A 26,518-nucleotide genomic window follows, 5' to 3' on the forward strand; every position below is an offset into this window, starting at 1 on the left:
CTCAAATTAAGAGAAATTTCAAATAATCCAAGTGAAATTTAATATCGTACATAGTTTCTCACCCTCTGCCACTTGTAAGATGGTTGAAAGTAGTTTATGTGTATTTAATATAGAATAAAGACTGCCTATAAATCACAACTTTCATCAACAAAGACCAGTAGAAATATGTCCAAATTCATCACACAAAGACCTCCATGATTTTATCTATTACACTGGAGGTGCAGAAAAGGGCCTGGCTGCATGCTTCATGCTCTGTACATTACTTCATTACTTATTTCACTTAATTGATAGCATCTCAATGGAGGTAAGCATTACTATTCCCATTTTACACATGAGAAGACTAATGCTCAGGGAGGCAAACTAACTTGCCCAATATTTCAATTATCTGTCAGTCTTTCTGCTAACTCACACTAACTATCTGTAGTAACGTAGTGTAGCAGCAAAACTACTACAAAGCACATAGCTAGATTTTCCTCATAATGTTTACCCCAACTCCACCTCTAACTCCCTCCCCAGGTATTTCTCCTCCGAATGTATCCAAATTGTACACTTTCTTAAAGTGTTTCCTGACCACTACAAGTTAGCAGTGACTTCCCTTCTCCCAACAAATGACAACAGCAACATTTATTGGACATGTAATAACACACCGGGGTCATTTCTAGTTTTTTTAATTGAATGTTCTTTTTGTCAACACATATGAATGGAAAGTCCTTTCCTAGAGGTACAATGTGCCTAGAATTATGCATAAGATGCTTTACAAATATTTGGAGGAAGAGGAGGAGAGAAAAGGAAAGACAAGAGAAAAGAAAGTAATGGGAAATTATTGATTACCTACTTCCAAAAATTAGTTTGGAGATACTCAAATAGTGTTTATTTATATGTTTACATATTTTCCACCAAATACTTACTAATGAGGACATCATTGCATGTATTGGTAGTTAAATAGAAGCTGGAGTCAATTGGCTAATCCAGTTTCTATTTTTCTATTGAGTATTCAGCTGTGCTTCAATTGTTGGGGAACAATGCGAATGCAAGTTGTTAATAGATATTCACAAAAATTCAAACAGAAGTAAAAGGAAGGTCTGTTTGAATGCCCTACTCACCTGTCCCTCCTTGCTAATAGTTTTCCAGGGAAGAATGCATTTCTAGAGATTGCAGTCAGCCCCAAAATTGTCCCACCAGATGCATCTGGAATGATTGTGCCAATGGATTGAGTAAGCTCTTTCCTTACCTCGCTTATAAACAGATGCATCACCTTTTCTGGCAGGCTGTGAGTGTGAGTTCTTGGCTAACAGAAACAGACCTCCAACTGCTTTTCTGCAAGGCTGCTCTGAAAAGTAGGAGCTGCTGAGATGTTACATTATAAAAGAGCAAAATCCTACTGAGTGAGATTCCAGAGTGGCAATCTCTCGATGCCTGGGGCTATGTGAAGCTCCCATTTGACTTTGATGCTCACTGGCATCTTTAGTCAGGGAAGCCTGTGTGTAATCTTTGTTTCTCCATGGCTGGCTGAGTAGGCAGGGCCCATCATCAGAAAAGGCTTACCATGAAGGGGATTGGGAGGTCAATGACCACAGCCCTCCCCAAAGGAGAGCATCAGTGACACCTATAGGAGAAGGTTTGAAGCAAAAGCGGACACCAACACATTACCCTAACACCTGCCATCCACCTCTTTCCATGAATGTATGTGGATTCTAAACATGAAACTTAAAAAATACAACAATGTACTCTGTAAAGCCTTGATTAGGGTCCTGGTACTAATGGACATTAACTATTAACTTTATTTTCAAGGAGGAGACATTGAATACAAGGCCATGGGTAAAGAGTGGTGCCAGCCTGGTAGCTTGCAGCTATTAATAGATTCAGCCCATAGATATATTTTAGTTTGTTTGTTTTGGCCCATGCATTTTTTGTCTAAATGCAATTACTTACCCATATGTAAAAATTGGAAGCTTTTACACTCAAAATAAGTCTTCATTATATAGCTTTGAAAAAAAATGGGAAGATATGAAAAAATATTCCTACTTGCTAACTTGGCAGAACTCTAGGGGAGGAGGGGAGATTATAGACAAGGAATATGTATCCAGATGACCAAAGACTCCTCTTCTCACTTTTCCCTTTATCTCCCCCTTTTCACTCATGTACGTGATCTGCTTGGCCCATAGAGACATCTGAATTTGTGGCTCAGAATAAAATCTTGGCGTTTTGATTATCAGTGAAACCCTGCAGTCATTCTACCAGAGTTTTTCCTGTGAAGAACATTCTAACTGTGGTTTCCTCTTACCTTTGCTTTGGGGCAAGCTTTTTATCAAACGACTCACATTCTTCTGCTCTAATCTGCTTTCACTGATGGCATAGACTAATTGCAGCTCCTTCATAAAGTTGAGAGTTTGAAAACACAGTTAAAAAAATGAGCGCCAGGATTGAGTGTTGTGTTGTATTTGGTCTCTGGGAATATGAGACATTGGCTAGTTCCATCCCAAGGTGATGGTGTTTATTTCTCTGCAGCTATTGAGCACCAAGTGGAAAGCCAACATGATGAAAGGCATATTTGAAATGAGCTCCTCCTTCCTCATACCCGATGTGCTGGCTTGTATGTCTTTCATCTGGGAGTAGAGACATCCTGTGGTCACTAGGGAGATGGCATAGGTAGGGTGAATCAACCCATTAGGAACAATAAGGGGAAGGCCTTGGTGCTTTTATTAGCTTTGATTTGTGTTGCCTTCAGGGCTCGAGTGCAGGGTTTATAAAAAAGAACCAAGCAGTTATAGATTGTGCACTGCTCGTCACTGTGGTTTATATCCAATGTCTGTGAAGCTTTTATTGGATTATTGGTAGCATGTTTATTTGCCTGAGCACAAAAAGTCCTGCTAGGCCTTGAGAATAATACAGAGAGCAGGGGCTTTGTGGTATTATAGGATTTAGGGAAAAGTCTGCATCCTGTACTCTGGATGGCAGGGAGAGGGGAAAGGAACAGGCACTGAAGGGTAGGCACAGTGTATGGACTATAATTTAAGATAAGACTATTGAGTAGGTGTGGAGGGAGCCTGACAAGTCAGGGCTAACTATTTCTTATTTGTGGATCAGGATCCCCTGGGATATTTGTGCTGACACAACTCATTTTGGTTTGCAGTTGAGGAGGTTATGGAAGGACAGTGAAAGAAGGCTACTCGGCAATATCCCAACTGGTTGATGGGTGAACTAGTCTTTCATGAAAATAAAATGAATATACATTCTCCTGGATAAAATGGATTTATTAGCATCTATAACAAGGATTCTCTACATCAGCACTATTGACATTTGGGTCATAAAATTATTTGTTATGGGGACTGTTCTGTGCATTGCAAGAAATTTTGTAACACCCCTGACTTCTCCTCATTTGATGCCTATTGTATCCCTACCTAGTTAGGACAACCCAAAATGTCTCTAGATACTGTCAACTGTCTCTGGCAGGGGAAGGAAAAAGGGGGCAAAATGTCTCCCTGCTTAAAACTACTGCTTTACACACACTAAAGTGTGTGTATACATACATTTTTGGGAGATGTAATGTAGTTATTCATGAAATTTCAAAGAGAAAACTTCAAACACAATACTTTTCATTAACTTAATTTCCTTGAAATAAGTCTCAGAATAGGGTTCCAGAAACAAATGTTGGAAGATTTTTAAAGAAGGAGAGTAAATGGGTAGTACACTAGTTTTAGGCAGGTCTTACCCCAACAAATGTTTAAATCTACAACCTGAGGTAGGAATCTACATAACTATGAAAAATAAAGCAGCTAAACCACATCTCAGTGTGTTAATATTGATCTTTGTACAACATCCTTCTATAATCGATAAATCAGGAAGTATAAAAACCTTCAGTAGCCAGTCTTTCTATTCTGGCCTTGAACATTAAAGCCTAGCTCTTATCTTTGGATCTTCAACAATAAAAACATTAGGAGGCTGAGATCCCTGTGCCTCTCTGGAAGAACCACAGAAATGGACATTGATTTTATCCACTTTGTCACTAAGTGGAAGTCGTGTCACAGCTGCGAAGCTCCCTATGATGCTTGAGTTGAAAGAGAACATGAGGAAAACTGGTGTACCTCCATATATTGTCTGCCAATCTTTTGACCATAAAATGACATTTAAATTGAGAGTGTACTGAGAGTATAAGCACAGGTGTCACCGTTACTCTTTTGGCAGAGGTTTCCTTTTTATTGTATTGGGGAAAGAATAGATGAAGACAGTGAAGATCATCCATTTGTTAAACAATCTTAGACAATGAAAGGCTTCTGAGCATCCAGTATAGTCGTTGAATTGTAGAAAAGCAAACAAAAACTCCCCAGACTTTTGAAGTATCCCCATCCCAATGATGCTTTATGCTGGTGGAAGTAGGGCAACCACATATGGGACCACAGCTCAAGAGACAGTGTCTCAGATGGGGCAACCAGGACTGACACCAAGCAGCGGACCAAGGAAGACAATACTTTGTCAGACATTCAGGAAGTCAACTGAACTCAGTGTTAAGAGCTAATGTACTCAGTGGCAGGTTTAGCAAGATATCAAAACTCGGAGAGATCAATAGTTGGAACTTATTAGCAATCAATGGAGGGGTCGAGAAGTTTCATGTAACTAAGAAAATGAGAAGAAAGAGGAGTGGGAAAACAGGAACACCGTCCTTTACTGATGAACGTCAATGCTCCAGGAGCCAGGCTAGGCATTCGATTCCCGACAACAGCATCGTGGATGAGGATTGTATAGGCCACATAACTCATCTAAATCACTTAGCCAGTAAGTAGCAGTGCTGGAATTATAATAAGATCTATACAATTCCAAATTCACACAGCAAGGGAAGCCATGTCATTTCTTGTGTGTTTCTACAGTAAGAGAAGTTTTAACCAGAATCTAATCCTCTTTGAATTATGTCTTTGATAGACAAGTGTTCTTTCCTTTCAGCATGAGCCTTAGAAGTACTAGAAAATTATAACTAGTTAGATTGTCTGAGTCAAGACCCATGGAGGCCTCTACGCAATTTCTCAAAACGTGATCCCTGTGGGACCCACATCAGAGTAATGGAATAACGTTGGTTAAAAATAAAAAAATAAAAAAATAAAAAAAAGAATAATCCTGGGCCTCACCATGATAGCTACCAAATTAAGAATTCTGAGGCTGTAGTCTGATGAGATGCATTTTTATCAAGATTTTATGCTGATTAAAATTTGAGAACTACTTAATTAAGTTGTATGTTGGGAGAATATAGGAAACATAGGAAAGGGTGTCTTAAAGACCCTTGAGTGAGTAATATCAGAATTTCCTTCTCAGATGAAAGCCTATTTGAGGATTTGAACCAAGAAGTGCTAAGGGATTTACTAACTACAAAATTTTCAAGAATCACTGCTCTGCCAATGAACTGTGAAGTCAATGAAATCCCCAAATCAAACCTACTTGGAATTTGTCCTTGGCAGAGAGTAGCACGGGTAAGACTAGCTGTAGGCTACAAAAAAATTACACCTATATTCAGAATCCATAGGTCTGCGAGATGAGGGAGCTCAGGAAAGAAGCCTCTAGACAGTGTGCTGATGTTGTATGCCTGCCAGTCTGCGATTCAAGGATAGTTGCTGGAGGATCACAAATATGTACTTTACAGACATCTTGCCCCATAGTTTTTAAATTCAGGGGTTTTTTTTCTTTGTCCTTTTTTAAGTAATGCTTTTTATTTTGCTCTTACTTTCAGAGAGTCTCATGTGGACTAAAGAAAAACAAGAAATAGAATGCTTGGCTTAGGAAAAAAAAAAGTATGTTGTATTTTTGTGTTATCAGATGGTTGCAATTCATCTGTGAGGCCCAGAAAAACCCACAATAACACTAGCTTATAAAATAAGTTATTTTTCTTTCATAGTCATTTTGACCAGGAGTATGTCCCCCATAGTGTCAGAGAAACAGATTCGTTATACCTTATAAATTTATATAGCTTCCATTGTCAAGATTATGGTCCCAGATGACTGATGACTGAAATACCACTTTCACTTTCATCTGATCGGCCAAAGATGGTCACATGGCCATACTTAGTAATAAGGAAGCTGGCAAACTTAGTCCTCATTTCAGGTGGCCATGTACCAAGCTAAAAACAGGGGAAGGGATTCTATTACTAATGAAGAATGGGAGAAGAGAGTATTTTAGAAAAACTGCTAGTCTCTTTCACAAAACTAAATGCTGCCCCCACCACCAAAAGAACTAAATATATATGCTGTAGCTTATTAAGAAACTAGAGTATTTTTAGATGTCCACAAAAGAATGTTGAATGATACTTTTAAAGCTTATCCCAGTTTTTTTTTTTTGGTCCTATGACTTAATGCTTATCAGACATATGGCATGAGTCATTTTCATAGTTAAACTGATTGGTGGGTGAGTTATTGATAAGAATGGGTGTTATAACCATGAACTGACATGTAGTTTTAAAGGACAATACAATTAGGTAGCTTTACAATAGTGAAAAAAAATTAATGTAATCCTTAATTGTATATAACACCACACATAGGCATTATATTGTAAGCAAAAAAAAAAAAAAAGTGTTTTCTTAAAAAAAAGAATCTTGAATAAAATTCAGAACAATTGTTTTTATATTAAAAAAAAACACAAATAATCCTGTGCATTAAAAAGATAGAAGGAAATGAAACAAGGTATCAATTATGAAAGTAACCATTTTTCTTACACAGAATTTGGACTGATATGATCAGCCAATCAAATCACATATTTGCATATATTCTCAGCTTCTGTTGTCTTACCACCTACATTCTTCCAAGTAACTGAATATAGGTAGGGAGAAACACATCACTCTCCTGACTGGGCTCACTTCAAATTCATGACTGAAAATTTCCAGTGGACTCAGTGCCACCAAGTCATCACAGTATGTTTCTTTTGCCCATTCATTCTCCTAGTCTCTGGTTGAACAATTCCTTACCTCTCTCTTCCCCCTGAAACCTTCAACAATTCTTCCCCATCTTCATTCTCAATGATCTTACTTCCAGTTTCACTGACAAAATTGAAGTCATCAAAGGAGATCTTCCAAAGACTCCCACAATTTCTACCCATCTTCCAGAATCTATTTCCATATACTCTGCCTTTCTCCTGTTACTGTAAATAAACTACCCATGACACTCTTTAAGGTCAATTCTTTCAGGTATGCATCAGGTCCTATTTCCTCATCCTCAGTGATGGACAGTCACCCAGCAATTCTTACCTCTCTTCCACACCATAAGCTTTGCCTCTCTGCTAGATCATTCCCATCAGCATTCAGACATGGTATCATTTCTCCATCTCTTAACAAGGGTCTCTTAATATCACTCTTCCTTCCAACATTGGCCCCATTTCTCCATTCCCCTTTGCATTAAACTTTAAATTCTTCTTTTATTATCTCACACCAATCACTCTACTGAAACTTCTCATGCCAAAGTCAGCAATGGCCTTCATTTCATTAAATCTGATAGCCAGTTCTTACTCCTCATCTACTTCACTTTAATTCATGCAGAGAATCAGTTATTCTTCATTACAATATTTTCTTCACTGGGCTTCTAGGATACTATACTATGAGTTCATCTCCTGGTTTTCCTTCTAACTCGTTTCTCATTGTCTTCTGTTAGTCTCTCTACTTCAATTCTTAATAACAAAGGGCCCAGGAATAAGTCAAATTTATTTATACAGCCCAGACCTTTCCAGTGAACTTTTGGCTCATTATCTAACTAAGGACTTGACATTACTACTTGACTGTCTAACAGAAATCTTAAAACATTTGCAGAACCGATTGTTTATATTGACCCCACCTGCTCCAAACCTATTACACTCATAGTTTTCCCCATCTCTGTTGATGGGGAACTCCATTCTTCCAATGGCTCAGGTCAAAAACCTGGGAACACTCCATGATTCTTGATTTTTCTCCCACCCACTGCCTCCAGTCCATCATAAAGTCCTATTGGCTCTGCCTTCAACATATATTCAGAATCTGATCCTCACCACTCTCAAGTCTAGCACCCCACATAAGAAGTCATCATTAGCCGTCACCGAGAACTGCAATAGCCTCCTACCTCATCTTTCTCTTTCCCCTTTCTATCCTCCCCCACAACATCCCAGTTTTCACAAAGTGTAGTAAAAGTGAGACCTTCAAAATGTAAGTCAGATTATGCCACTAACTTCTCATTTCTCTCAGAGAAAATTCCAAACCCCTTATCATGACCTAAAAGGCTACAGGTTCTGGTCCTTGAACAAGTCTCTGACTATTTCCTAACACTCAACTCATTCCTTATTATGATCAGTCACACTGGCCACACTGTTGTTCCTTAGAAATGCCAGACATGCTTCTACCCTGGCTCTGACTCTTCCTCCCTCTAGAAGGTTCTTCCACTAGATACCTGCATGGTTCACTTCCTCACATATTCAAATTATCACCCAAATTTCATCTTCTCAATAACACCCTTACCCTACTTCCGGAATTTCCAAACTCTTTTCCTTTCATTCTTTTGACAACATTTATCATCTTCTAGTAATCTACGCGATTCATGCATTTATTGTGTATTGTATATTGGAAATTTTACATATTTTCTTTATGTATTTTGAGACAGAGTCTCGCTCTGTCACCCAGGCTGGAGTGCAGTAGCGTGATTTTGGCTCACTCCAAACTCCACTTCCTGGGTTCAAGCAAATCTCCTGTCTCGGCCTTCCGAGTAGGTGGGATCACAGGTGTGCACCACCACACCTGGCTAATTTTTGTATTTTTAGTAGAGACAGGGTTTCACCATGTTGGCCAGGTTGGTTTCGAACTCCTGACCTCAGGTGATCTACCCACCTCCCAAAGTGCTGGGATTACAGGCGTGAGGCACTGTGCCCAGCCAGATATTTAACATATTTTCTAAGTTGCATGAGAACAAGGATTTCTGTCTGTTTTGTTCATTGATGTCTTATTGGCCTTTAAAATAATAGCTAGCATATAGTAAATAATCAACATTTATTTAGATCGGTAACAAATATAGGACACAGGTGATTTTTTTATTATGTTCATGTTTTAAGCATTTCTACTTTACAAATTATCTTGGATGCATTATTTTACTACCTAGGCAGTAAAAAAAAAGTCAGATTAAAATTAAGATTTTTAAACTATTAATTCTAGCTCAAATATGTTTGATTGTTATATAAATCAATTAATTTGCTAAGCTTTCATTTGTATATTTTAAAAATGGATTTTAAAATGTTAGTCTTTTATCTGAGCTAGAGAAGATCACATAAGAGAAGACAACAAAACAATGTGTTCAAATACATTAAGTCATACCAGAATAAGGAAATATCATGACACTTTAAAAAACTAAGAAAAAAGTTAATTCCACTCTTCCTGGATAATTAAGGGTTGATTTTTAAAATATATCTTTTAGAATGTATTTTCATATATAATTTAAGAATGAACATGTATAATCTAATTACTCACCACCTATCAAACACATATGAAGCAGAATCGTTCCATTTTCTCAACATTAATTATTTAGTGATGAAAATAGTGTGATCAAGGTCATAGGACTGACTAATGGCAAAACTGAGATTGTGACCTCCTGACTTTCAGTCCAGAGCTCTTCCTATAAGAGCATACAGGATTCTGTGGAAAAAAAGTTATTTATAGTGGGGCAAAGTATACTATTGTTGAAGTATACTCAATAACTTTAAAAAAAGAAAGAAGTGTAACCCAAACTCAGGGCACAGTGTCTTGAGTGTGGGAAGGGAATATGAGACACATGCCTTTCCTCTCAGGTTAGGCAGGGAGCCAGGAAAAGTAAACAGAAAGATGAGGATAATAGAAACAAAGAAATTGAAAACAAAACCTTTTCTATGAGAAGAGGATAAATGAGACTGGAAAGTACTCTCAAGTTCAAAAAGGACTGTCTAGGGTCCAACATTCCTATTTTCAGGAAACCTGCTAATAGCCACTAAACTGAAATTAACAAAACCAGACACGAGGAAGCCTTCCGTTTAGAGTTGTTACTGCCGCCATGCAAATCAGCATGGCTCTCTGCAGAACCATTTACACGGAATTACCCACAATGCTTGACACCATAATAATTCCCTTCTGCCCTGATGCATATTCTACTGACAGCATTGAAACTCTGTCAAAGGGAAAAAGTAAATGATTCAGCAAACTGTTGATGTAAGACGGGGAAATAAACACTCAGAAATTCTGCTACATGCCAAGATACACTCCAACCCTGGCTGGGAAAGAGAGAGAGGATATTACACATTCAGATTAATTATACAAAATGTTCCCGATTCAAGCCGAAAACAATGCCTGACTGACATGTGGTCAGAAGTCAAGCTTAAACCTGAAACGCAAGCCGAGGAATTTGAGGCTTTGTTTTGGTTTTTGATTTTGAACTTTGTTGTCCTAATGTTCCATGGCCCAGAATTCTTTCTGCTTGAAACATTCAGCTCATTGGTGGTGCAGTAAAAATAATATGAATTTAAAAATTAGAAAACCAAGATTGTAATGCAGGCTCTGACATTTCTGACTCATTCTGTGAACTTGGACAGAGTACTTGACCTCCTTGACATTTCTAAGATTAGAGAATCTGATTAGCTGATCACTGTAGTTTCTATCTACTCTAAAATTCTAGGATGTTTTATAGCTTTTACCTTTCTCAACTGTCAGTCAACAGTGTCCTTGTGGCCTTCACGATAGGTGCACGGGAGATGGACCTAGATCACAGAGTCATCAGGGCCACACTCTAGGCAATGTGCCAAGCTCCACTGAGCCTCAGTTTCTATATATGCTAAATACAATCACAGGAGAAAATCTACTGCTCAGTTATTAGAAATTAGGATTAAATAGCAATGTGTGCTTATTCTTCCCATTTTTTTAATTTAAAAATTTTTCAACCCCCACAGAAAAGCTGAAAGAACAATACAATGGACACCAATCTGTCCTTGCCCAATTTTTAACATTTTGCCACACTTCCCTGCTCTTTTTACACACACAAGTATATGTGTATGTATATTACTTTTACCAAACTATTTTAAAATGGCTTACAGACCCTAAAACATTTGACTCCTAAATATATGTCTTCTGAGATCAAGAATATTCTTCTATATAACCACACCATTTCAAATAAAAGTTTTAACATTAACAAGGTAATATTAACATGTTGATGTTCAATTTTTTCTAATCAAATCATATGTTTGGTCATCAAAGTTTCTCCTTTATTTTTTTCTTTGTTTTTGTTTTTGCTTTTTTTGTTTTGCAGACAGTCTCATTCTTGTCACCCAGGCTGGAGTCTAGTGGCTTGATCTTCACTCACTGCAACCTCCGCCTCCCGGGTTGGAGTGATTCTCCTGCTTCAGCCTCCCGAGTACCTGGGACTACAGGTGCATGCCACCATGCCCAGCTAATTTTTTTTTCGTTTTTGGGTTTTTAGTAGAGACGAGGTTTCACCATGTCGGTCAGGCTGGTCTCAAACTCTTGACCTCAGGTGATACACCTGCCTTGGCCTCTCAAAGTGCTGAGATTAGAGGTGTAAGCCACCACACCCGGCCACTTCTCCTTTAATGTAGACAAGCCCTTCAGTTTTTTGTTTGTATGCTTTTCTGGTCTTTCATAATTTTTTTTTTTTTTTGAGTTCAGGCCAATTGTTTTATAGAATGTATCAGACAAAACACATGACCAAATCTAATGTTGAATGAAAGATGCCAGACATGAGGCATTACAAAAACAAACAAAACTTATCTATGCTGTTAGAATTAAGGATAGCAATTACCTGTTAGGATCAGTGACTCAATAGGAGCAGGAAACTGAGCTATTAAGGTTTAAGTACTGACTTAGGTACTGATTATGTGAGTGTGTGCTCACATATTACACATGAAATCAATTTTTTTTTTTTTTTTATTTTGTAGACAGGCTCTTGCCATGTTTCCCAGGCTAATCTCAACTCCTGGCCTCAAGCAATCCCCTTGCCTCGGCCTCCCCAAGTGCTCCACCATTCCCAGTCTGAAACCAATTGTTTAATCAAGCAATTATTTGTCAAAATGATATTAAGAATTGAGATAAATATAATTGCAGTTGCTTTAATTCCCTCCTTTCACAATATAATGAATAAAGTAGTCAAAATGTATAGAAATAGTGATGATTGGATTAATATAATATGATTAATATAATCAGCATATAATGTGAATAGACATACAGTATATTTAACATTTATACCACTTAAATGTTAAACTAAACTTTTTTAAGTCTCAAAAGAATAGTTTAAAATTTTTTGTTTACTGAGACACAAAACTGCAATAAGTCACCCAAATTAGACATTGTATAGACTGCATTATTTATTCAAGATTAAGGAGTAAAAATAACAAAAATAACTTTACAAGGTCCTAAAAGTTGAAAGCTGCTCTTCTCTAAGAACCTGTTGAGTTAAAGAGTAAATGCATAATAAAATAGTAAACTATTTAGATATGTCCACATAACAAACGTAAACATGCATAAATAAAATCCTTAAATTCTTTGTCGTTAAATAATTTTTATTCTTAAGAATTTAGAAAAAGAATACAAAATCAACTTCAAGAAAAAAGAAAATAAAAGGCAATAAAACTGATTTAATGTATTTTAAAATGTCAAACTAATTACTGAAAAATATGTAAACCAGCAGATATAGTAAGTAAATCTAAGAACCAGTTCTTTTCAAAAAATAGACAAAACCCCAACATTAAACAAGTCCTATAAACCTAATTAAGAAAAAAAGAGAAGTTAGCAATAAGTTAATATATGTAAAATTTCTTTCAAAGTATTTAAGCCAAATTAAGTCCTCAATATTTTGCATATTCACAAAGAAAATCAAGGCTATGGCAGCAGATATAGGGGCATATAGGAGATTAAAAATAGAATACCAAGTAGAATGCTGGAAAACACATTTTAAAATCAGGATAAAATAAATGTTATCTTTGGAATAGATATAAATTACAAAATAGATTTCATAAAACATGTGAAACCTAAATTGATCGATAAACATGAAAAAGTATGTGATTAGATATATATTCTAGGACTATATATGTTAGAATATATATGTGTGTACTTCTCAAACTAAGATACTTCTATTTTATATGAGCTTATAAGGAGCCAGCCCATCTTTCTCTTTATGAACAAGGTACTACAAAATGTGACGCCTGAAATTGCTGCAGCCATTTTGCTTCCAAGCAGGGAGCCAGCCTAAAAAGTTTGTCACCCCAGAAGTCAGAATTGAGATGTAAAAAGAAACCAAGTCATTGATGTCATATGATCATTGATTTAAAGCAATCTCAAAACCCCAAACTCGCTCCACCTCTTTACCATCCTGGTATATTAGCACATAAACACATTTATTTATTTTAACAGTATGAGTTAGTTTTTCTATTGTGTATAGTATTAAAATAAAATAAAATAAAATAAAATAAAATAGTTCTCCTAAAGCACAGAAAAAGATGGTCCTGGTAAAGGTAACTCCTGGTAAAAGTGCTCCTGGTAAAGGTGGCACAACACTAATTACAAAACTTAAAGAAGAAAATAAAATGAAATTGCTAACATAGATGTGAAATCTTAAATAAAAAATAAGCAAGTAGAATCAAAAGGATATAAGGAATAATTCACAATCACCAAATAGGGTTTATACTCAGATTGTAAAAGTGGTTTAATTTAAGTAACATTAAATATTAATATATTTCATAAGTAAAAATTTTAGAAAATATCCCAATAATTTCAGAAGACAAAAATTGCATGTTGCTTAAAATTCTTAGTAAATTAGAAATACGAATACTCTTTAACACAATTTTTTTAAAATTCACTTTAAACTAACAGCCAATATCTTGCTATAGTGAAACACTGGAAGAAAAAAAATGATAATGTAATATCTATTAATTACCATGTCTCCTCAATTCTTAAACACTTAATTGTAAAGCCATAAACTATTAACTCTAAACTATTAACTGTAAAAAGAAAAAGGGAATGAGACGCATGACAATAAATTGAGCTATTGAGTAAAAGATATATTTCACTTTAGGAAGGCTAAAATGCACGGCAGATCTCATTATTGTTCCAAGTTCTTCAACCCTTCTCATTATAGTTTTGTATAGCTTACATCATACTGGTTTCCATATGATTTTACAGTCACCACTAGAAGTCCATATATATTTCCCTATTTCATTGAGGTTGAGCTTGTGTGATTTGCTTTGACCAATAGATTATTTGTAGACATGATGCAAGCAGTCATCAAATGTGCATATAAGGTAGGACTAGTCTACTCTTACACTGTTGTCATTACCATGAGAACAAGTTCAGGGTAGCAATCATGTAATAAGAAAAGACATATGGCGCAGGCTTGAAGTCCTATCACAGTCTGAAGTGGACCTGCCCACCCAAGCCTAGCCTAAAGCACAACTGGCTAGCACATCCATGAGCCTGAAAATGAATGCTTGTTGTTTAGGTTACTGAGTTACAGAGTAGTTTGTTACACAGCATCGCTGCAAAAATAGTTGACTGATAAAAGCTGTGGGGTTTTTTAGGTCTTTTTTAAAAATATAGAAACGGAGTCTCACGATGTTGCCCAAGCTAGTTTCAAACTCTTGACTTCAAGCACTCCTCCTGCCTCAGCCTCCCAAAATACCAGGATTACAGGCATGAAATACCACTCAGCTTTTTGTTCAACCCTTAAAATTGAAGACCTATCTTTAAAACATTTCTTGAATATTTTACTAATGCAAAAAGACAGGATACAAAAATAACAGTTACAACTTTTGCAAAGAATGAAACAAAATGAAAGTCTACATGTAGGTATAGACATATGTATCTAATCTATACATTATTTTAAGTACAAATCTATATATTTAAATACAAATATGTGAGACAGAGAGCCTGGTTCTGAACATTAACTATACCCCTGGTTGTTTCTTCACTGGACAAGGAGGATAATAATGGTACTAACCTCACAAAGTTGTCAGGAGAAATGAGTGAGTTAATATTCATAAAAGACTTAGGACAATGTCAGTTAAATAACACTGTGAAATGATTGTTAAAAGAAAATTTAAAAACCCATATAGTCAAAATAAAATATTGAAAAAAATTTAATATTAATAAAAATGTTCAAAACTTGGGCAGATGTAATTTCAAATGAAATTCCAAGTTTTAAAATGCAACTTTATAAGTGGATTCTAAATGTATATGAAAATGCAAAGGCCTTGCAAAATCAACACACTTCTGATGAAAAAAACAGGATGGAGTGTCAAAACCTACCATTTGTCAAGGTCAATTACAAAGTCACATAATAATCATACAGTAGTACTAGTCATGTGTAGCTATTGAGCACTTAAAGTGTGATCATGTCAAAATTGAGATGCGCTGTAAATATAAAAGGATATAAAGTATAAACTATTTTAAAGAGGTGATATAATAAATATAAATTAATAATTTTATATTGGTTACATGTTTAATATTTTAATACATTGAATTAAAGCATAATAACATGAATTCCATTGCTTTTTCTTTTTCCTTTTTATTGTGGTCATTAAAAAATTTAAATTATATATGTGGTTTTCATTTGTGAGTCACATTATATTTCTATTTGTTACTGCTGGTTTTAATAATGGGTGCTGTGGAAAAAGACAATTAGATGAAAGGAACAGAATGGAGAACAGGAAAAATATACCAACTCATATACAAACATATCTCTGATCAAGAAAACATTCAGATCATTGGGGAAAGATACAAGACTCTGATACAATTGTTTATCCATATGAGAAAAAAATTGAATCTGATCCTTTCCTCATATTCTAAAAAGGAATTAATCATAACCATTTCAAATGTCAAAGTTCAAACCATAAAATTTTTTTAATGTAAGGTAGAGAGAGTCTTAATGACTTTGAGGGTAAGGAAGAATTTTTTAAGACAAGACCCAGAAAGAACAGATCATGAAGGCAAAGATGGATAAATCTGCCTATGTAAAATTTCAGTATTTAAGTTCATCAGTCAAAAAACATGAAAATAGAATATGAAAAATCAAGCTATAAACAGAAAGAATATTACAATATAACACATAATTTTACATAGGCAAATTTATATTATATAATATGTCATATAACAATGTATTATAACTTATAATGCCAAAAACTAAATGACAAAGAAAAAAAAACTAAAAAGTAGAGAGTGAGCACCGGGAATTCAATTAGGAAAAAAATTTTAAAAACAAAAAAATGGGCAAATAATTTGAACGAACGTTTTTAGTAGACAAAACTTGAATGATTCCTAAATGTGTGAAATATGCTTGACCTCACTTAATAATTAATAACATTATCATTACAACCACATTGAAATAATATTTCATATCTACCATGTACATGAAACTTACAATGTCAGAAATCCTAAATGTTGCCCAGTAAAAGAAGTGGGGAAAAGTCATCCACTGCTGGAGGGAAGGAAAGACTTTAAATACTTTAGGAAGCAGACTGGCACTTATCCAGCAGAATTGTATACATGCATATCTGGAACTCAACAATTCGACTTCTTGATAAATTCCCAGGAGACATTTTTGCAGATTTGTACGAGGAGACATGTTATGTACAAGATGTTAAAGCAACACTGTCTGTAATGAAAACAACAATAACAACCTGAACACAATCCAATATCCATTAAGGATAGAATAAATAGGCAAGTTGTGGCATATTCACTATAGGGCAGCGAAAAAGAATTAGAATGACAAGTGTCAGCATGAGTGATTTAAAACTGCATGTATATTGTTGAATGACAGAAGTGACACAAAAATATACACAGTGTGATTGCATTTATATAAAGTTCAAAGACAAGAAAAACTAAAACTAAACAATATACTGATTAAATAATAAATATATACAATTCACAAATTTAGGAAGAAAATGATTCTCATAAAAGTCAGGAGAGTGGTTAACTTGGGGAAATAAAGGAGAATTGTGTGACTAGGGAGGACGCAAGGGGGCTGCCAGGTAACTACTGGCATTGCTTTTTTTAAAAAAATTGAGTGGTAGGAACTAGAACTTTCATTTTATCAGTATTCTTTAAACAGTGCACATATATTCTATACATTATTTGCATATTATTTTTGTGTATTTTATATATTCATTTGTGCATAAAATATTTTACAATAAAAATAAGTGATCATAATAATTTTTGGAAAATAGTTCAATGTAGTACACAAGCCCAAATATTACTTAAGAAATTAATATATTTAGATGTCAAAAATATCATACACAAAGTCTTAAAGGCAAACAACTGCAAGGAAATAATTGTAATATGATAGCTTAAAGGTGAAAATAAGCTATTAAAGATCTTTTATCAATTAAAAAGGAAAACATTAGGACTTATTCAAAGTCAAGAGGGCAAAAGAGGTAACTAAGCTACTAACAGAAGAATAAATGTGAATGGTCAAAAGGCACATAGAAAAAAATCAACCTCAGCAATTAAAAAATAAAAACAAAACTAAATGTGAATATTTTATATCAAATAATCAGAAATTTTAAATTAATATTATTCAATACCATTGAGAGTGGGATAAGAGAGGCAATCTTGTCGACTCTTGGAAAGATGTAAACTGGCTAATTCTTTTCAGAAAAATGCCTTGCCAGATTTATAAATATATTTAAAAAGTCATACCATTGACCTACTAATTAAACTCTTAATTCCTCAGTAAGTAACTAGAGCTGTAGACAATGACTTATTACCAAATCTTAATTGAAATCTTATTCATATTAGGAAAGAGAATCTTAGATCTCTAAAAAGTAGAGAAATGATTAAACTTGTTATTACATATATTTGAGTGGAATATTATTTTACCAACAAAATAATACTTTCAAATGTATTTAATGACATAGGAAATTGCTCATGAGAGACTATAAACACAGCAACACATAAAATCTTTATACCATAACCACATATACACAAATCTATGTATGCATGTATTATATATTAATACACACACAAAAGGATGGAAAGAAATGTGGCAAAATATTAATAGTGGTTTCTTCTATTTTATTATCGAATTTCTATTTCTAGATTTTATAAAATATATCTGATTGCTTTTCCAATCAGAAGAAGTGTAACATTTAGAAATATTCATGCCAAAATATGTTATATTCCCATTCTTATATTTATAATTCTGGATTTTAAAAGCACAGGAATGACACATAAATATACCTTTGGAAGGAATTTGTTTGTTTTGCTGAGCTTAAATCCTAATGGCCTAGGTGGAGCATTCATCTAGGAAAAAGCCTATTTTTGCAGATGGTACATAAAAGATGTGCTAGAGGATGATGATGGTGCTGATAGTAACAATAATAACTATGACATGTATACAGAGGGTTACAATTTACATTGCACTTTCAGACACATTATCTCTTTCAATCACACCAGTCCACTGGAAAAAAGTGTCACAGCCCAGTACACACACCATCCATTCAGCAAACCTCAGTCCCACATATGCTGTTGGGAAATACAAGAAAGCAGAAGATAAGGACAAGCTTTCAAGGAGTTTGCAGCCTGGTGATAGAGATAAAACCCGCACCCAGTAAACGTAATGTGATGAGGCTCAAAATATTAATATACGTGGGTTTCCCAGCTTTCCTCCTTCCCTGCCTGCTAAAGAGAACTTGCTTTTCCTGCTCAGGTCATTGCTCTCCTCCACTCCCCAAAGAGGGATCAGCAGTTGCCAGACCATTTCTGTGCTGCAGCCAGACTTTGTCAGTGGACATTTGTCACCTAGAGATGGAAGAAAGGACAAGAGACCCGAGAAGTTGTTTAGGGGAGGCAGGAAGAGAGCAATTTCAGAGCAACCCTAGTATAGTTTATGAGTTAAGTAGAGGGGAGGGACAAACTAGAATTCAGAGGAGATGTGGTACAGAAGATGCATGATCTCCATAATATTTTTAAGAAATAGTAGTAAATTATTTGAGTCCACTGAAATCACATTTGGCTACCAGACTCTTTGACCACCATATTAATCTAATCCTGGATCAGAGTTATACCAGAGCAACACTTTGGAGTTGCTGCTATGTACAAGTGAAGGTACTTACCAAAGAACACTTACCAAAGCAACTCCTGCTCTTCCTTCACTGTACCACAAAAGTTTTAATATTTGCAAGCAGATCTAGTGCAAGGTCATTGTAGTAGACAGACTTCCAAGATGACCCTCAGTGATCTCTATCTCCTGTATTTGTGCCTTTGTGTAACAGCCTCTTTTTGAGTATGGGCTGGAACTAGTGACTGGCTTCTAACCAACAGAATACAGTAAAGGTGGCAAGATGTCAGTTCTATGGTTCTGTAACAGAAGACTGACTTCCACCTTGCTCATACTCTATTGCCTTCTCACTTGACTAGATGGATGAAGTGAGCTGCAGCATCAATGAAGCAAAAGGCCCACCTGGCAAGGAACAGAGGGGCCTCCAGCCAACAGATAGTAAGAAACTGAATCCTGTCTACCAGCACAGAGAGAGCTCGGAAGTGGATCCCTACCAAGTTGAACCTTGAAATGACTACGATGAGCTGACACATGGATGGTAGCCTGTGAAAAGTCCGGAAAGCAGAGGCCCAACTGAGCCACACTCAGACTCAGACCCACAGAAACTATGAGATAATATGTGTGGTGTTTTATGCCTCTAGGTTTTGCAGTGATTTGTTACTCAGCAATAGCTGACTAACACAGTCCTATGTTTGTTTACCTCTTCTTTCATTTTCCTCTTTCTCTCAGAAGTTCCTCATCTCCCCTGTAAGTCATCCTGGCCTCCTCTTCAGGCAAGCTCTCTATTTGGATTGCTTAGACACTGAAGCTGCATGTGAAGAACAAAGTGTGGGGCTGACAGGAATCTTGGAGAATGCTGACTCAGCTGTGGCCGTCCACCAAGTCCAAAGACCCCACCAGAGCAACTGCTTGGTCCTCAACACTCACTACCCACATCTGCTTCCCCACAAGATAGAGTGACAATATGATAGCAGCCCGAATGCAGCACTCCTGATCCTGAAATGGACCAGGTCATACAGATGAAAGTGAAAATGCAGCACGTCGCTTCCTTGGAAGATCATTACAAAGAGCCAGATCCCACACCATTGTCACTGAAGTATCCATAGAAAATTTCAAGAGGCATATGAAGACATTTTAAAGGCATATCCGGTCTGGTCACTACACAAAACAGAATGATACCAACTGTTGTATTGCAATATTTTTTTGACTCGACTGGGCTACCAGCTTCTACTATCTTGAATAGCCCCTTTAAGGTGGCCACCATTGTAGGATTTTTTCAAAAGGGCAGGAGCAGTTCTGGGTCTCTAGCCTGTGCCAAGTTGAAAGAGGATGAGAAGTAGTCCTGAAGTATGATGTATAAAGGATTTTTTTCCTGTTCTTCCTCTGAGGTCCTATCAGGAAGCAAATACACAGTGAAAGAAAGAACAAGAGATCCCTGAGGAACAAAAGGATAGAGAAACTAGATTTTCTACCTGGTAAAACAACTTACAAATTAATATTTTCCAAACACCATTTCCCTCTTTGATGCTATAAAGAGCACAGATCAGGCAGAAAGCATGTCCACTGCCTCAAAGAACTTACGGTCTCATGACAAAGTTCAGATTACAATATAAAAGCAGAGTCTAGTGTGTTCCTTCTCTTTCATTCTCCCTGTTCAATCCATAATCAAGTCTTGTTGATTCTACCTGCAAAATCTGAGTGCTTCTTACCACCACCACCCCTGCCACCCTCATTGCTTTTGCCTTAGTCCAAGCCACCATCTTTCCCTGGGATGACCCCAGTAGCCTTTGCTAGTACTGCTTTCTGCTTCCAATCCACACTTTATATTGTACATAATATTTTTGTAACTCGAAATAATTCCCATAGCGCAGAATCATTAACATGTCTTTAAGTTCCTTGACAATTTAGCTTCTGCTCCTCCTCTCTAAACTATCTTCTGCCACCCTCACTCACTATAACCCAGCCTCATTCACCTTCATCTGTTCTTTAAGCTCATCAAGCTGTCTTCTTCCTTAGTGCCTTTTGCACTTGTGTTTCTCTCTGCCTGAAACATTCCATGTTATCCTCCTTCACCCAGGTCATTCTTCCTCAGCACTCAGCTCTCCCTGACATGCCACCATCTCACACTTTTCATGACCCTCCAATCCTCATCAGGACCCTCTTTCATTGCCTCTTACATCTATTTTTTCATAACACATCACAATTTATAGGTTACATATTTGTGTATGTCCTGTGTTGTATAATGTGCATCTTCCTCACTAGATTGCAAAATCTATGAGAGTGGGTACCAAATATATTTTGTCCATCCTCTATCATCGAATAAATGATTGGATGGTGCTCCCACACTTCAGAATTTTCACAGTTCTTTATATCTACTTGTCACCCAGCATTTTTATGATAGTTACTTGTATACATACCTGGTTGTGCCTAAAAAAATATCTGAGCTCCTTGAAGATGAAGTCTGTGTCTTACAAATCTCTAAATCCACCTTAAGTCCAACAAGAGCCCTATATATAATTGGCACTGATAAATATGTAATGAACGGATGAAACAATTGAATTGTGCCTATGAGTCATCATAGGTGGTGTCACAGTGTTTCAGTTAAATGTATTACAGAAGGAAATCTTCTCCTGCCATTCTGTGTGTATATATATATATATATATATATATATATATATATATATATATATATATATATGAGTGGTGGTTCCATGCAAAGTTATAAGCCAATATGATAAGATTAAAAATTTCTGACTCACAATGATTCAGTAATCTAGTAATACCCTCACAGTGAGGATGTGATGATGAATTTGTTTTAAAATGTAGTTTACAAGGGAAAATGTTTTACTCTCTGTCTTACTAATAGGGATTTTTTTAAATGTAGGAGATGTTCCAGAAAAAAAAAAAAAAGAAAGAAACTATCTTGATGAATTAAAGAATATTTTTTCTCATGTCCCCTCTTCTCCTGTCTTCTCTGTATGTTTGAAATCAGAATGTTTCAAAATGTCCTGTGAAATCATTACTCCTGTAAAATTGTCCGGATGAAATGGTGAAAATGGACTTGTTTGACTAGACAGCTATAAAATGTCTCTGAAATAGAGCATCAGTGGAGATCTATTTATTGAGAAACTAAAGAAGGTGAGGTTTCATGGGCCCTTGCTAACAGGCTCCTTCCAGGGCCCTACTGTTATAAAACTTGCAGAAATGGGTATTTTAGTAGCAGTGGATTAACACTGTGCTCTCTCCCCTCTCTGATATTGCCGCTTTTCCATTCCTCTCCATCATATTTCCCCTCATGTTGTGTGCTAAGGCAGTGTTCCTGGACATTTTGATCATCATACTTAGGAGGAGATGATTTAGGGATCTATATAGTTAATAGTGAGTGGTACCCATTTATGTGGTTCATAGTGTATTCGATGTGTCATTAAATCATGGCTACCATCCCACTGTAAGAAGAGCTTTTAATAACTCTCCTACCTCCAACTGTGCTGACTCACCCAATGTTGGGACACAAAAGTTAGGGCCAGGAGTTCTATTGACATAACTCCTTTGGCAGTTGGCACTGAGAGGAGAGAGGAATGAGACACAATGCTTGAAAGAAATTATGTTTTTTAATCTCATGTTGGAATGTGGCAGCATGTTTACCTATGTGATGTGTGGTATCTTTCGTCACTCTAAATAAACATTCATTTATGTAACTATTTTTATATTTGTAATATGTAATCTTTTTCTTATAGAGGAACTCCCAAATGTTATCAGATGAAAGCCCCACAAAAGCTATATTTACTCCTAGACCCAGCACACCTACTTTTTCTCGAGTAAGAACACAAGACAACTCTCAAATACATCAAGATCCTTAAATGACCAGCCTGGCAGGAATATCACATGTTGATCTGAGTCTGTTACATTAGCCTTCGAACAGAGAGCCAAAACAGTGAGCTGTTCCTCTAAGTTACCTTCACAGCAACCTGAATCACAGTTGAAGGCAACAGTACTTTGCCCTTGATAATTACACAGCAATGAGAAGAGGAAGAGGAAGAAGAGGAGGTGGAAGAGGAGGAGGAAGAGGAGGGGAGAGGGAGGGGGAGGAGAAAGAAGAAATGATTATATCCCCTGCCACCCCAAAATAGGGCAAGACAAGAAATTATGGGTAAACTCTAGTTCTTTTAGTCTTAAGAGAAGAAAATATGAAGCACTCATTCTTTTCTCTTCTCCACAGCCTCTTAAATGAGAATATATCATTACAAATCTGATAAAAATTACTTTTATCCTAATTCATAGAACAATTTTATCATTTTGTTTATGCAGAATGTCCTAATTTTTCAATATACATCTAGTGGTGTTCCCTTTAGACACCATGAGGGTACACAAAATGTAACATGCCATCTCTTGTTAAGTCAATGCTTACAGAGATAATTTAAAGAAAAAAATGTCTTTTAGAGATTATGCTATTTGGAAGAGAGAGAAAACAAATGGGGCAACATAATGCAAATGAAACTGAACATTTTTATTGCCAGGGTCTTTTCAGTTATATTAGCTTCATCAAGTTTGTGTGAATTTATCTAAAGTAGTGGTTTCCTAGCACATTTTTCTTTTTAATGATGGTTTTATTGAGAACTAATTTACATATTAGAAAATTCACCCTCTTAGATTACACAAGTTTGTTTAGGATATTTACAGAGTTGTACAGCCCTCACCACTATCTAATTTTAGGAAATTTTCATCACCTCAAAAAGAAACTCCACATACATTAGCAGACACTTCCCATTTTCCATTTCCTCAGCTCCAGGCAACCAGTAATCCACTTTCTGTCTACATAGATTTTCCTATTCTGAGCATTTCCTATCAATAGAATTGTACTTTATGTGGTCTTTTGTGATGGGCTTCTTTCACTTAGCATAATGTTTTCAAGCTTCACCCATGTCGTGGCATGTATCAATACTGCATTCCTTTCCATCAAATCCACTCGATAGATATACCACATTGTGTTTATTCCTTCATCAGTTATCGGGCTTTGGGCTTGTTTCTACTTGTTGGTGGTTATAATAGCACTACTATAAATACCTATATACAAATTCTTGTGTGGACATATGTTTTCACTTCTCTTGCATATACACCCAGCCACAGAAGAGTTGGGTCATATAGTAACTCTATTTTCAACAATTTAAAGAATTACCACACTGCTTTCCAAAGTGATTTCACCATGTTACACTCTCACCAGCAGAGTATCAGGGCTCCAATTTCCCCACGTCCTTGCCAATACTAGCTATTTTCTGTCTTTTTATTTTAGCCATCTTAATGGGCGTGAAGTGGTATCTCCTAGTGATATTGATTTGCATGCCAAACACTTTTGATTTTGCATGCCTATTAGCATTTGAGCATTCACCTCATTTTATATGTGGTGGATTATTTATAAAGTTATATATATATATATATATATATACATGATATATATACACATATAAAATATTGTATTTATACATATTACTGTATATAATCCAGTACAAAGATAGCATATAGTATAAAACATCCCCTAAAATATGTTTGAAATGTAAGACAGAAGTTCTAACATTTTTTTCCAAATATTTCAGAGAATGATTTTTTACTCCCTTGGGATTAATTCATCCCACTCAGAATATACCTATATTAAGAACCATCAAAATTTAAAATAAAACTTCTGCTAAGAAGCAAAGATTCTAATATTCTTTCAGCAGTATTTATTTATTGAGAGTTCACTATATATGAAGCATTTTAAGTACTTCCCAATAAACAAAGTACATAAAAGACAATCCATGTTGTCGAATGTTACAGTATATATATTATTTCATAAAGAGGTCCTGTTGATCGAGATTTTTTTCTTTTAAGTTAGTAGCAGGTGACCATATTACATTAAAACAATTCATGGTGCAACCAAACACAGCAAAACTAATCTGATATGTCTTAATGATATAGGCAATAATTAATGTGTGTGCAAGAAACCATAAAAGCTAACATTTGCCTAAGTTCTATCCATTCATTATCACACAACACAGCTTTTTTTTAAGAGCTGCACCACTTTCTTGTAAGTATTAAATGGTAGTCAGACAATCTGTGTTTTCTCTGTAGTTGCTTTCGAGATACTTTGTCTTTATTGTTCTGAATTCTTACTACTTGTCTAAGTGTAGATTTATTTTTATTTATCATATAAAGAATGGCTTACGTCTACCTAATGTTACATTTCACAATGTTCATCAAGTCTAGAAAGTTCTCATCCATTTTGTCTTCAAATATTGCTTTTGTGTTTTTGTAGGCTTTTTGGTAGGTAACTGAACTATGCAAGTGAATGGAGTATGGTTATTTTGAAGCAAAAATTATCCATAATGACAAGAAAGGTAAGAAACAAAAATGGCAGTAGCATTAGCAAAACCTTTTTTGCAAATTAACTGAAAAAACAAACAAACAAACAAAAAAACTATGCTGGCAGAAGAAATCCCTAACACTACACATGTATCTGAAGAACAGTGGCAATGAATACACTTGCTCAGAAGCCCTTACTTATAGGCAACACCACCTAAAAATTACATGGGTTACTTTGAGCTCACAAAGAAGGAAGCCTTTGTGAAAAAGAAAAAGAAAAAAAAAAACAAACATGATGAGATTGAGTTATTGTCACGGTAGTAAGGTTGGAAGTAAGGGAATCTTGATGAGACATCCAGAAGCAAGATCTGAGCAACCTGAATAGTATGGTGGTCTACAAAACTCCCTCCCCTTCTTATGAGTGGCAACTACATAATTCAAATACACATAATTAACTTTTTTTGTTGTTGTTGAGACGGAGTTTTGTTCTTGTTGCCCAGGCTGGAGTGCTATGGCGAGATCTCAGCTCACTGCAATCTCCACCTCCTGGGTTCAAGCGATTCCCCGGCCTTGGCCTCCCAAAGTGCTGGGATTACAGGCATGAGCCACTGCGTCCGGCCAACTTTTTTTTGTTTTTTTTGTTCTTAGAGAAAGGGTCTCACTCTGCCACCCTGGCTGGAGTGTAATGGCATGATCATAACTCACTGCAGCCTGGAACTCCTGGGATCAAGTGAACCTTCTCCCTCAGCCTCTCAAGTAGCTGGGACTACAAATATGAGTCACCACACCTTTAAAGGTATTTAAAAAAACAAAAAAACAAAAACAAAAAAAAACTCCTGGTTTCAAGAGATCCTTTTGCCTTAGGCCTCTCAAAGTGCTGGGATTACAGGTGTGAGCCACAGCACCTAGCCAACCTAATTAACTTTTAAAACTAGTAGGAAGCAGGGAACCCAATGAAAACCAAGGAAAGAAATCATCAACAAAAGGGGATGGAGGCAGAGGCAGCAGCAGGAGGCTCTCGGCTCCATTCAGATAGGAACAGATTCAGAACCTGGGGTTGGCTGAGAACCACTGGACCCTCTAGCTACCCTAAACAGCCTTTTTCTGCATCTCCCTGGGAACTCCCATGAACCAGAGCTCCCATCAGGCAGTGTATTCATCCTTCCAGGAGG

The 26,518-nt window shown here is 36.1% G+C and overlaps 1 protein-coding gene across 7 annotated transcripts in view; it reads right to left on the reverse strand.

The window, feature by feature from the left end:
- Positions 1 to 26,518, reverse strand: part of LOC105488361 (AGBL carboxypeptidase 1) — a 958,121-nt gene that overhangs the window by 354,316 nt on the left and 577,287 nt on the right. The window lies entirely within an intron of this gene.

This window comes from Macaca nemestrina, chromosome 7 (assembly GCF_043159975.1).
Source record: "Macaca nemestrina isolate mMacNem1 chromosome 7, mMacNem.hap1, whole genome shotgun sequence".
NCBI lineage: Eukaryota > Metazoa > Chordata > Mammalia > Primates > Cercopithecidae > Macaca > Macaca nemestrina.